The sequence below is a fragment of the Medicago sativa genome, chromosome 7 (assembly GCF_051527215.1).
Source record: "Medicago sativa cultivar Bolivia chromosome 7, Bolivia_mono, whole genome shotgun sequence".
NCBI classification, from domain to species: domain Eukaryota; kingdom Viridiplantae; phylum Streptophyta; class Magnoliopsida; order Fabales; family Fabaceae; genus Medicago; species Medicago sativa.
Genome location: NC_140755.1, coordinates 36,750,830 through 36,756,829, shown reverse-complemented (window position 1 = coordinate 36,756,829; position 6,000 = coordinate 36,750,830). Strand labels below are relative to the sequence as shown.

At 38.6% G+C, this 6,000-nt stretch overlaps 1 pseudogene; it reads right to left on the bottom strand.

Annotated features, from left to right (window-relative positions):
- Nucleotides 1–1,245: 1,245 nt before the first annotated feature.
- On the bottom strand, nucleotides 1,246–3,481 carry LOC146906001 (uncharacterized; annotated as a pseudogene).
- Between the last annotated feature and the right edge of the window lie 2,519 nt (nucleotides 3,482–6,000).

The window sequence follows — 6,000 nt, the reverse complement described above, 5'->3', positions numbered from 1 at the left end:
TGGATCAAGAAACATTTATTGTCCTTAGGAGACGGGATTCGATGGCCGCTTTAAGGTTGGTTTTTCAAAACAAAAGTTCCATCCTAACTCCAAATCAAGGTACTCCTCCTTCTGCAAGTAACGATCCTCCAACCGTTTCTCATGACCAGATCCTTCAGTAATTCAAGGCAAAGATACTGAATGTGGACTTGGTTAAATATCTTTGACAAGATTATGGTTCCTATTTTGAAGTCAAAGGTTTGATCGAGTCCCTTAACAACTCTCCAGAGACTGCAAGTAAAAAAGAGCTACTTCGTTTCTTGCTTGGATTTGGTCCTCTACTGGACACCCTCACACGTAACTTCTAGAGGAAAAGAGAGATTATCATTGATGCCAACAAGCAGGATCTCCTTCGACAAAAGGAGCTAAGTCAAGGCGAGTCCATGAGAGCCGAGGCCGTTTCTCTAGATATCCAAGCCCAAAAGGAGAAATTTGAGCCAGAAGATTTAGAAGTTAGCATCCCTTTGTGGGAAGATGGCATATGAAGGTTGCAGGCAAAGTTGATGCAGGGAAGAAAAGACAAGCTGAGATTAGTGGTTCAAGCTTGATTTCGATCTCAGCTCAGCAACAGTCAAAAGCAGAAGCTGCTCTTCAACACTTTGAGAAAGCTGCTGCGATTGAAGCCTCTACTGCCACACTGATAGCTGTTGAATCTTTGGTTAATTCAAGGTTGCATGAAGCAATAACAACTTATGAAGCCATGAAACAGAACATCAAGTTTTAATTTTAACCATTTATCACTTTTTCCCTTTTTGTTTGGCGTTGTTAAGACATTTTGTATCCTAACATTTCCCATTTTAGCATCTCGACAATATTTTCTTGCCGAATTTAATTTTTTGTGCTACTTCTGTTTTCACACAACAGGCTTTACATATTTCGATACATGCCTTTTATTGCAAGTTTCAAATGATAAAAAAATTCAGAAGAAACATATATAAGAGAAACATAAACAGAAACCTTCCTTGCCCCCCACAATTTTTGTCATTTGACCAATTTTCAAAAAGGGGCTTGGATAGTAATCATGTCAATTTTGATCTGAATCATTCCTTTAATTTTATGGCAACGAGTACCATATTTTACCATTTGGTTTTTTTTAGGAAATATATCAATTCCTTCTCAAAGATATGATCACCCTTATGGTTAACTAACCATTATTCTTTAAGGTTCGACTTAAGTATTGCGACAATATCTTCGTTCAATGGTCTCTTAACCATCTTTCGCCAAGTAAACTATAATCTTGTTCCAAGAATTTTGCTCAGATGTGATAACTTCTTTTACCTTTTGGTATGTTGATTCATCATTTTTTACTCCATACGGCATCATTACCCACTCATATGTGCCCCACATTCTTAGGCATCGAGAGGTTATCCTTGATCTCTCTTTTTCAGCAATGGAGACCAAATCCCTGAAGTCTTTATTACCTAATTCCTTTGTTATCCCATCGAACCGGGGCTCTAGAGCAGTCTCGTAATCTGCATCTTTAGTGATGTCCACTATTTGACATCCTGCAACACCAGCTTCTGTTCCCACTTCCGCTTCGATAGATAGATCTTCGACAACATCAATGATTGCCTTGACCATATTGCAACCTGCAATGTCAGTGTACATCATGCTCGCATCTTTCAAAGGATCAGAGTCTACTTGCATTTGAGGCTTTAGCTTGTTTCCAAACTTCAATCTGCCTTCATTGAGACCCTTCTGAATCAAATCCCTGAAAAGGGAACATCGTGAGGTGTTATGTCCCAAAAAAAATTGGTACTTTCAAAAACTTCTTTTCTGACGTTTTTCTAGTGGTGGGATCTTTAAATCCTTAGGTACTATCACTTGACCATCAGCAACTAAGAGATCATAAATCTCGTCGCATTTGGTTACGTCGAAGGTATATGTTTTGGGAACATATCTTTCATTACTTGGTTCGACTGGATTGTTCCCATCGGAGGGCCTTAACGATTTACACGTATAAGGGGGCCCTGGTTTTAGTTCAGCAATGCCAACCTCCTTTGTTTCGACATCACCAAAAGCTATGTCAAATTCTTGACTGCTTTCGTCTGATCCTATATAAGCAATCTTTTCTCTTTTGTGATATTTCCGAGTTCTAGCTTTTTCAGCCTTTAGTCTTTCGACATGTCGAACTCTATCGTCCAACTGGGCCATATCTCTCAAGTGTTGGGTGTCTAGTTTATTCCTGATGGAATAATCTAGGCCACCAGTGGCCATTTCGACTAACTCATGTTCAGGAACTTGAGTGAAACATCTTGCCTTTAACAATCTAAACCTATTGAGATAATCAATGGATTCAGTGGAATTCTTCTTGACACTCGCCAATTCTTTTAGACTTATCATAGATTGGCCCATGTAGAATTGTTCATGGAATAACCTTTCTAATTCGATCCAACTTTGGATCGAATGCGGCGCAAGAGTAGTAAACCATGTGAAGGCATTCTTTGTTAAAGAATTTGGAAAATATTTCAACCTCAAATTCCCATCATTTGCTAGATCTCTTGCCTCTGTCAAATATCGTGTGATATGTTCGACAGTGGCCTCACTGGTATCTCCTGCAAACTTGGTGAACTTAGGAATTTTATAACCCCTAGGAAGTTCAGATTGTAATACCAATTTCGACAAAGGAGAAACAAAGTTTGGCCTATGTAGGCCAATATTCAAACCAGTTTGAGCCATTATATTTTCGACCAAATTGGCTATATTGTTATGTACTCATATATTTTGTTGTTGGATGTTCCTAACAACTTCATCGGCATTATTGTTTTTATCCACCAAGATCACCTCAGGTTTACTTGAATTACTGGTTCGACCGGTTGGGGTTAAGGAACAAGTTGTGGCCTTTGAACCATTGGTTCGATCAACCGCAACGGTTGTTGATTTTGGATTTGTGTAACCGGTTGGTAAACCAGTTGTGGGGGTGCAAAGAAATCTGCTATCCAACTCATTTGAGTGGTTAAAGCTTGGTAACTCCGATTTGTGTCCCTTAGCAAAGGATTAAACATGGTACCAATTTGTTGCGTTAACAAATTAACCATTTCGTGATTAATCTCATCCACCTGTTGTCTTAATAAATTCGTCGAATCTGTTGTTAATGGTGGCAGAGTATTTAGACCAAAAATGCTCGAACTCGAGGGACTATGTATGTTGTCTATTGTGAACGGATTTGCTTGGTCTGCAAAATAGACGCACTATTATGTACATTTGCCATCATCGAAGTTGGCATACCATACGGTTGTTCCCTAGAAAGGTTCTGCAGATTTGTATTTCGATCATCAAGCCTAGGCCTGACTAAAGGAGAACTTGGAATACTGGTAGTCGAAGGAACACCAGCAGTTGATGGGGGTATAACAGTTCCCATTTTTGGTCGTGTAATTGGGACGGACATAGAAACGGTTGAGGGAGCGATTACTCCCATTTCCGTCGAAACTGGCATATCCATGGTTTCCCCCACAGGGGTCGACACGTTTAAATCTCCCGAAGGAGAGGTCGCTTGTAAAGATTGTGCTTGTGAAGAGGATGAATTGGCATGAGCCATAAATTTACCACTTCTCAAATGCATACACAAACAATTTGGTGTTTTTAGCAATAAAGTTACCCGAAAATAGTAACGAAATTCTAAAAACGGATCTCACAAGGAGATGGATTTTTGAAAAAGTTTTTGAAAAAAAAAGTTTTTTATGAAAAAAGTTTTTGAAAATTAATTGCACAAACAGGGTCCTACTGGGCGTGCAAATTTGTTTCCCTGTGTTTTCGGATAACTACAGGTTAGTTCTAATTATCATAAGCGAGATCGAATAAGAGATTTTAGGAGCATGTTGTGCAAAGGTTTTGATCGACAAAAGGGTTTTGAAATGGACCGCGAGATGCACTCAGGTTACTTAGAGAGCAGGACGGGTTTAGAAACAAAAGGCACTGTCACTCGACAGGTTTGAGATTTCAAACAAAAGCAATATAAAGTAAAAATGAAAAGATAAAGGCTTTAAGCACGTAAACTTAAAGGAAAGGTAAAATGCATTGCATTAAAATAAAGGTGGTCTACAAATCAGTTTACATACATTCTGTATAACTCGTTTCCCTAGACGCTAGTAGTTTGAGTGTTGTAGAATTCTATAAATGATTTGCGACCCATTTTCCGGCTTGGAAACACTTATTTATACTAAAATAACTAACTGGCGAACCATTAATCCCATGATCAACACTTCCTCCATCTTGGGCAACCGTTCGCCCCACGTTTCCACTAAGGAAACCGTCTCCAAGCTTGAAATCGTGCTTTCCCGCCTTCATTGCTTGACTTCGACGCGATCTTCCTTCCTCTTTGTTCTATCGAACTTCAAGTTATACGCGCGAGCTCACTATCTTGTCGAAATACTCAAGTTGAATATGAGATAGCCTTCGATTCCTGCAAAGTTAAAGGTCAAACAAATGTTGAACATATTAAACGAGCCTGTCGAAATTACAAGTTAACACGGGGCGCATAGAAAATGTACGCGATGCATGAGAGTGCACCCCATTGCATGCCCTAGGCGCATGGTTTGTTAAATCATGCACTAGTAGTTTTTCTCATGCTCTAGGCTCATGGTGTCTTTCTTCTGGGCCCAATCTCCGATTTTCCATCGTTTTTAGGTCTTCGTCTTCAAATAACTTGCCTCGGTACTTTGGGAACAAAATTCCTCCCATTTGTAAGTATTCTTAGGCCTCTTAGATCTTTATTCTTGTTTCTTGAATCTTCCCAATTCTTCGGATGTTCTTGATTTGCCGATTTGCATTATTTCTTCGTGAATTACTTCAAAACCCCCCTAAAATCTCTATGTTTTGGGAAAACCAGAATTACAAACTCAAATATATAAAACATTACAAAAGTCCTGAAATCATAGGCAATCGTTCTAATACTCCTCCTTTTTGCTGCTAAATCCTTCTAAAATAAACTGAAAAACATGATAAGAATAACGTAAGAGGATCTGTCGTCAATAGAAGAAGATGTGCTCAGTAGATCCATCACTAGTCTTATGCAACAAGGAAAACTAAATCTAATTAGTAGTTCTAGACATCACCAAATACCTTCACATATCCTCTATGCTGATGATGTGATGATATTTTGTAAAGGTAATCTTTCTTCTGTGCAAGCCTTAAAAGATCTATTTTTGAGATATGGTGAGTGCTCAGGTCAACATATCAATTCTGCTAAATCAACCATTTACTCAGGCGCAATCTCCACATAAAGACTCAATCATCTGATTAACATTCTTAGCTTTAACTCTGGTTCTTTCCCCTTCATCTATTTAGGAGCAGTGTGAAATCTGATTATCCAAATCTCATAGATAATTCTTGCTGGCTGCAGGGAAATGGGGATCACATCAATTTTTGGTCTGATAGTTGATGTGGTTCTCCCATTGGTGATAGATTGAATTTACCTCAAAACCTTATGTCTCAGCTTTCCTCTAAGGTCTTTGATATTATCATAGACTTCAATTGGTACATTCCCCCTCATTACATAACATGTTCCCTACTCTTAACCAAATGGTTGCACAAGTTAGTATCCCTAAACTCATTTTGGAGGATAAGCTGATCTCGAAGTGCACAAGTACATGTAAAGATAATCTTTCTTCTGTGCAAGCCTTAAAAGATCTATTTTTGAGATATGCTGAGTGCTCAGGTCAACATATCAATTCTTCTAAATCAACCATTTACTCAGGCGCAATCTCCACATGAAGACTCAATCATCTGATTAACATACTTGACTTTAACTCTGGTTATTTCCCCTTCATCTATTTAGGAGTGCCAATATTCAGAGGTAAGCCTAAATCTGCTCATATGCAACCTATTGTTGACAAAATGAAAACAAAGCTCGCAACATGGAAAGCTTCAACTTTGTCTTTGCTAGGGAGAGTTTTACTTGTGAAGACTATGATTCAATCAATGTTAACTCATAGCATAACTGCGTATTCCTAGCCTATTGCT